Source organism: Malus sylvestris, chromosome 11 (assembly GCF_916048215.2).
Source record: "Malus sylvestris chromosome 11, drMalSylv7.2, whole genome shotgun sequence".
Classification (NCBI taxonomy): domain Eukaryota; kingdom Viridiplantae; phylum Streptophyta; class Magnoliopsida; order Rosales; family Rosaceae; genus Malus; species Malus sylvestris.
In genome coordinates this window covers 32,303,051-32,310,556 of record NC_062270.1, presented here as the reverse complement: position 1 = coordinate 32,310,556, position 7,506 = coordinate 32,303,051, and the positions used below count along the sequence as shown (strand labels likewise).

The 7,506-nt window shown below is 39.7% G+C and overlaps 1 long non-coding RNA gene across 1 annotated transcript; it reads right to left on the bottom strand.

The window, feature by feature from the left end:
- Nucleotides 1-3,738: 3,738 nt before the first annotated feature.
- On the bottom strand, nucleotides 3,739-5,276 carry LOC126588569 (uncharacterized). The gene is made up of 2 exons (XR_007611523.1): nucleotides 4,448-5,276; nucleotides 3,739-4,330 (listed from the first exon to the last, which is right to left on the bottom strand). It is a non-coding gene; the product is annotated as an uncharacterized LOC126588569 (long non-coding RNA).
- Between the last annotated feature and the right edge of the window lie 2,230 nt (nucleotides 5,277-7,506).

Genomic DNA, 7,506 nt, shown 5'->3' with positions numbered 1-7,506 from the left:
TCTCTAACAATGACTTCAGGTCTATCCAACCTGATTAAGAGCATTAGCACACTCCTCGTTATATGAATGGTATTGCATCACCATTTAAGAGACCTTAAATTCTCCCTGTCATTGAGTTTTTAAGGATATTCTAGATGACAATGATCATAAATGAAACCACTAAAGAAAATCGAGTGGAATATCTTTGCACCACCTCCCAAAATGAGCCTGAAGCTTTGATTTGGGGCCAATAGGTTGTCTCTTAACTAGGGCATACGCCGGCCTGGAGCCGAGTGATTCGACGTGACCATTTGGGACACTTAGGTCGATCAATGATGCTACAACACATCTACTTACCCGAAGTAAGGATCTTGTGCCTTCAAACACACTTTGACAAACTTGCTCATTAGGGAAATTGATTTCTATATCATTCCTAGCAAAGATACGAAACGACTCCCTTTTCACAGTGGATTCAAGGGAATATATGTGGACTAATCCAACCAAAATGCAGACCATATAAATACTTATGGCTTTGGTTGATGAATCGACATGTTTGTCCACACACATTGTTGCTAAACCTTCTGGCCGATTAAGGAATCCCCACCCTACTTATCCCATAAGGTCTGGGAGACTGGATAATGTTGGAGAGCTTATATCGACAGTTTTTCGATAAAGTATTGCATGTATTTTGGGTTTATAATTGAACATCAAATTCTCAAGTTCACCCTAAATAGCCTCGCCTAGTGATCATAAAGCGCAATTTAAATGATCGCCTGGATTTTGGTAAACGTACTAAGTTTTCGGTTTCTGCCTAGGGCTATGCAATCTTGTATGCAGTTATGTTAGTCCACCTTGAGGTCCATTGCCACCTAACCTATATGACGTTACAATTGGTTACTAGCTACGAACTTGACAATTTTCGTATTTACGCATTTAGGTGTGCATTCCACGTGCCAAGTTGCGCCACGTACCAATATGAGTCCTCAAATAAGGATGTGAATCGTTGTCGATTATGATTCTAATTAACACTAGCTCTCTTAGAGCCCTTACACACGATCTTTTTATCGCTGATTTGCGGGTTGTCACTTTAATGAGACAGTCTTCCCGTCATTAGGGGGAGATAAGAACATCACCGTTCTTGTAGAACGGCGCGAATTTATGGGTTGTGCGATAAATTCTAGATTTCAGAATGTTGCTCCAGATACAGTCCTCTGATCTAGCTAAAGTGAAGAGATCATATACCAGTTGCAAACATGTCTGCAAGGATATACGTACTTAACAGACATCGAGTCAACATCCCTAAAGGGTGTGTCGCCCCTATTGGACAATTTGGACACCCATATTGGACGGTCCGGTACGCCAGCAGATAGTCAATCAATCTGTCTTAGCCTGGAGCATGATATATTACTCAGTTCATAGGATTCACTTTCCTAGAAGAAAAAGACACGAGACAACAATAAATCCATACTCGTTTGTTATCTCAAATCATTTTCATCTCATGAGATTAATCCGAATTACTCCCGAGACTTGAAGTTCTTGGTCCAGTATACTAGTTTGGATAAGCTAAATAGAATTGAAATGAGATTACCATCGATGATGTTTTCACTTATATGGTAGCTACTGACATAAATGAAAAAAGACGATATCGAACCGTGTTTCGTTGATTGAGTAACAACGTAAAATTGATTGGACAACCGAAATTACAATCCAAGTCAAATTCCTTACCAAAGTGGATTTGGACCTATCATTCCTATACTGCCTAAGGTAACCCTATTGTGTTTTAAGTGGGAAATGAAGTTTTATGAGATGAATGAAATAGTGCGATATGATGCACGTCTTATGGTGCAAGGTTTCCCTCAAACATCTTGTGATTAATAGCAGCATTATGAAATGTGGTTAGTGTTTCTCCATGGGGATATAGATATGGAGAGTTACATGCAAGTTCCTGAAGAATTACATGGACTGGTTCAAATAGTTCCAAACCACGGAACACCCTCTTCACTGGTTTGAGGTGTTCACTTACAATCCAACGGATGTGGTATACCCGTCTAAGTGATCATTTGATCAGTCAGGGATGAATTATGCCTTTGCGTGTTGAACTATGAAGTCTTATTTTGAATTGCTAGAGTTACAGTTTATGTCGTTGACGCGAATCTCACCAAGACTCCGGAAGAGCTTGAGAAAACTACCTTGCATCTGAAGATGGAATTTCAGATGAAAAATCTTGGGAAAACTCCTTTATGCCTTGACTTGAAGTTGAAGCATTGTTTTGAGGGTATTTTGGTCCACTAGTCGAACTACACCCCGAATGTGTCACTTTTGAGTATACCTTTGATTGTCCATATGTTATATGCAAATGAGACCCTTAAAGAGGTTATGAAATCCGAAACTCCATATCTGAGTTCAACTTTGCGCTTCGTTATACTTAGCTCATTGTATTTAGACAGGACATCTCCTTTGTTATTGATCTATTGGTAAAGATGCAACACCGTGCCTACACTCAACCACTGAATTGGTACTAAAGACATACCCTTAAGGTACTACGAATTTGGGCAAATCAAATCCCATCATCGAGCGGATCCAACCCCCTGATCCTCGAAATGATGCTTGCCTTGTTGTTATGCTGACACATGTTACTTATCAAACCCGCACAAGGCAAAATCCTCGAATGGCTATGTCTTTATTGTTAGGGATATCATAGTATCTTAGAGGTCCATCATATAACCTTAGTTGCGAAATCTTCAATCGTTCCAAAACTCACCTCACTTCACTATACCACAAGTGAGACATGGTTAGGAGTTCTTGTTGAGCATATTCGAAGTACTTGTTGTTTTTCATCCATCGTTGAATCCCAAAGACAATCCATGAAGACTATGCTGTATGTATAAACCCGACTAAGCCATGATACATCAATGAAGTCAACGCCAAGACATATTGCATCCACATCTACATTAGCAAAGCATCATGATATTGATGTCATGCAAGCCGATCCCAGACAACCTTTCCAACCTCTACACGACGTCACTACTGAAGTCAACTTTCCAAAAGCTTGTCCAAGGAATTGGTATGCCTAACTATTCATATGCAATTCTTGTAGTTCTTATTTGGAAGTTATGTCAAACTTAGGAGGAGTATCCAAAAGTATACTCACTTGATCTTAATGTACTTTTTTTCCTTACAATTAGGAGCATTTTTCCTACTGGATTTTTGCTACCTAACTAGGTTTTAATGAGGCACCCATCCTGGGCTAATCATACCCTTGTGAGCTATTCTACTTGCGTCCAAAAGATGTATAGTTTTGACTTAATGCAACTTCTCATTTTTCTCCTTAGTCTATGGGTTTTTCTCCTACCTTGGGTTTTACTATAGCGAGATTTTGTGAGTTTTACCTTTTTTTTTGCATTTTTTCATTGATATGAGACTTGTATTCCATTATTATGCCGACGACTTCATCAACTGTAATGTGTAATGACTTTATCGCTGAAGACCTGATGCGCCATTTACTTGAGTATTTACACACTCGAGATGGAGTGTTGCAGTCCTATTAGATTAGGAATGTGATTGTGTAAATCCTTGTAGATCTAGGAATATCTCTTATATTTCTATTAGGAGTTGGTTACCTATTAAGAGTTGTAATCCTAAAAGGGTAAGGAATTAACCTTCCCTGCTACAATAAATAAAAGCACAATAGGGTCGAATAGAATACACCTACAATTGCACATCTCTCTCTGGCCTTCATAATCATTCAGTAAATTATGCTTACAATATTAATACATATTTTATTGTTTTAAATAATAATAGACATGTTATTCAATTTTTCTTAGACTTAAAAAAAAAAAAAAAAAAAAAACAGAACATGTGATATTATTGGGCCAAATCAGGAAGCACTTCAGTATTATCCCAAAAAAAAAGTTTGCTACAGCGCCCCTGCCACCCTGCGTCTTCGACTCTTCGCCTTTAGTCTTCTCTTCGTCTTCCAAGCCCAAATCTTCTCTTCGTCATCGTATTCTTCACGACCAAAGTGACATAGTTACAGAGTTGCACCGTTCACCCACACCTAAATAACGATTTCGTCGATCTGCCATTGGCCCTCCGCTCTTCGCTGGTTCACCAATACGAAGTTTGATACTCTTTCTCAGGTCTTAGCGTCGCCACCATCTTTCTTTTTTACTTCAATTCTCAATTCTTTTTCACCTTTATTTTGCTTCAAATTCATCTCAGGTTCACCATCAAGGCTCATTACTGAGACATCACGAATTCATCTTTTTCACCTGTATTTCTTCATTTTCTGTCTCAATCTCAGGTCCTAAATTAGTGATTGTGAGACGTCTGCAAGTTTGCAACTTCAAGACTGCAAAAGTATTAAAGTTGTAACTTGTAAAGCACTATAGCAGAAAAACCATAATAGGTAATTTACTAATTTTTATAATATATTGTTATCTATTTATGAAGAAACTGCAGTAATCACCTTTCAACTTTAATCCAACTGGACTACATAGTCCCTTAACTATACGAGCAAGTCCACCGGAGGTGGAATAGCCCAGCACCCAGTCAAAAAACCAGGCTGGGACCCTTTCAACCCACTCCAGCCCACGAGATTGCCTGGCATCCAGTCTAAGCTGGTCTCCAGACCAGCACAAAATTGACAGACCTTGGGACCGGCCTATATGAAGTCATGATATGAAATCGGTGACGACGAACTCCATCTGTGGAGAGGAAGACGGCTAGACGACGCTGTTGAGGATGATGACGTCAAATCGGCGATGCAGCTGAAGGTCAGGTCGTAGGTCCAGAGGCGACGGGTTTGGAGCTGGCGAGCCTAGGCGTTGATGTCGACCAGTTTGGGATGGGTCGGACCGCGGAGGGCAGTGGAGAGCAAGCGGAACGTGAAAGGGAGGTGGGGATTTGATGGAAGGTAGAGATGGGGGGTGTGGGGTTGGCGTGCTCTGGTATGAGGAGCATTTTTGGAGAGAGAGGGAATGAGAGGGAGAGAGAGAGCTCACAGTGAAGGTGGTGGTAGGTTGGAGTGAAAAATAATTTGCAACTAAAACAATGAACCAGCAGGGAATGAAAAGAAGCAGAAAATTACTCGGTTGCACCTTTATCTTTCTTTTGGTCAAAGATGTACTGTCAAATTTTTTTTAATATTTTATAATAAAAATAATAATATTTTAATAAAATTGACTAGGCTATTTTTTGTTAGGGGTGGAGATGTTTTGGCCTATTACTATTCAATGGGGTCTATTACTGTTTACTTGAGTGGATAAATGGGCTGGGTGCTGGCGCAAAGTCTTTAGGGGTGGACTTTGTCAAAATGTGCAGTTATGATTTTTTTGGTAAATTCCGTCAAAACATGCATCAAAATGAATCGGTGAGATTGAATCAAGAGGCAAATATGAAAAATCAAATGAGAAAATTTCTACAATGATCCATCAACTTTAACCTAATTGGAACAATGATCCCTTAACTTTAATCTAAGTATAGTAATGGTTCTGCCACTATGCCTCATTTTGACAGAATGTATGATGAGATTGACAAAAATGACCATAACCGTATATTTTAATGAGTTTAGAGACCAATGATCATAGAATTTTAATTGAAAGATTGTGGAAGCATGATTTTCTAGGACTGGGGTAAGGCTGATCCAAACATAGTTACTTTAGAAGTCTGGTCATAGTTACTTTAGACAGAGTAGTGGTGCCACTATCACCCTGTTCGGGGGAAATAGGTGAAGTCTAGCAACTCCACTGGATGACCATACTTGTTCTGCAAGATACGCGATCCGATTTGGATATGGACTCAATCAGAACCTATAAGTCTTGGAGTTCCTACAATCTAGGAATTGGCGTGCGCCGCAAGCAATTACAACTCCTAAGATGGTTCAATATCCACTTCTAGATATCCTCTAGGATTCTCCCGGTATAGAAAGAGGATTCTATCATAAAAAGGTCTATCTCTCATGGTATAAATACACTTATGTAGGGTTCATCTATGGTAACGCAATTTAAACCCTTCAATTATATTGCCCACTACTTGAGTCTAAAATCATCCATTAAATTGACCATCGGAGAGCCTTTGACCAACACACACCTGCTCCCTTGGTCTTAGGCTTGCTCATAATTGTTTACTGTTTTGCAAGTTGCTCAAGTTTGTCCTCAACCACCACTTACGACGGTGGGCAAATTTGGTTCCAACAAATCGCTCCTAGATACTGAAATTAAAATTGCTATATATATGATTGAGCCTAGTAGGCCTATCTTGGTCAATGAGCCTCGTGAGGGATGTGTGCTTCTGTTTGTGTGCAAGTTGTACCTTACCAAAAATTACATGATTACTGAACTTTTGATAATCATGTTGTGAAGAATGATGCATGTCATCATGATGGTTCACAGCGACTCTAAATCAAACAATATGGCAGCACCCCTGACAATCGCCCAACGAGCTTGGAGAATACCAAAACAACACTCAACATTCTTCTTACACCGCTCTTGACAGCTTGCAAAGTGTTGTTCCTTTACACTTTATGGACGTGGCACTGTTTTGACAAACGATAACCACCTTGGGTAAATGTCGTCTGCTAGGTAGTATGGCCCGTGGTACTTATGTCTGTTGACCCAGTACGTGAATCTTGGTGCTTTTCCTTGCAACACATCGTTGAACACTAGGGATTGGGTAAGGACACTGAGGTCATTTTGAGCCCCGGAACACAAAAAAAAACTTGCCAAATCCATGTATCAAATGAAGCCACTGCCTCCAAAATGAAATTTTTTGCTCATTTTCTGTCCCTATAAGCTCCTTGCCATGCACTTGGATAGTTTTTCCAGGTCCAGTGCATATAGTCGATGCTTCTAATCATCCCACAAAAACCTCGCATCTCGGCCTTCTTCAGAAGCCTTTGCTAGGTCTTCGGAGGTACTCTGCAGTGTAGAGAGATTCGATTGCGGAACAAAACCTCGTCAAGGACTCAAGAATGGTTGATTTCCCCATCTTTGCTATCTCATCCACTTTGTTTACAGATGTTCCATATGCAAGTATCCGCAAGGTAGCAGTAATTTTTTGCTCAAGAATGAGACCTATAACACCAAAAACATCATTCTTTTGCACAAATTAAGAATCATGGTTGCAAACTGCAGTCATGATTTTGTTGAACAAATGTCGTTCAATTCTAAAACGACGTCTAAAGTATGTATCAGGGAACGCATTGTTACAGACAAAATAATCGTCTAAGAGATTCATACCTCGTTGTTGCATGCTTCTATCAATGTTTGCGGAACGGCTGGCCTGCAGATTTGAGCCACAACTTGGATGACTTGACGAGAATGTGAGGCTCTTTGATTTCATGCTTCATCATCTCTCCTTCTATGCTACTCATTAGAGGTGGAATTTTTTGCTAAATTACTATACCAATTGTACCATACCAAAGTTATGCCAAAAAAATTATATCATTGGTAATGGCACGGTATTTGTACCGTACCATACATTTTTGGTACAATAATGGTATTCAAAACCATTACCAGTGGTATACCG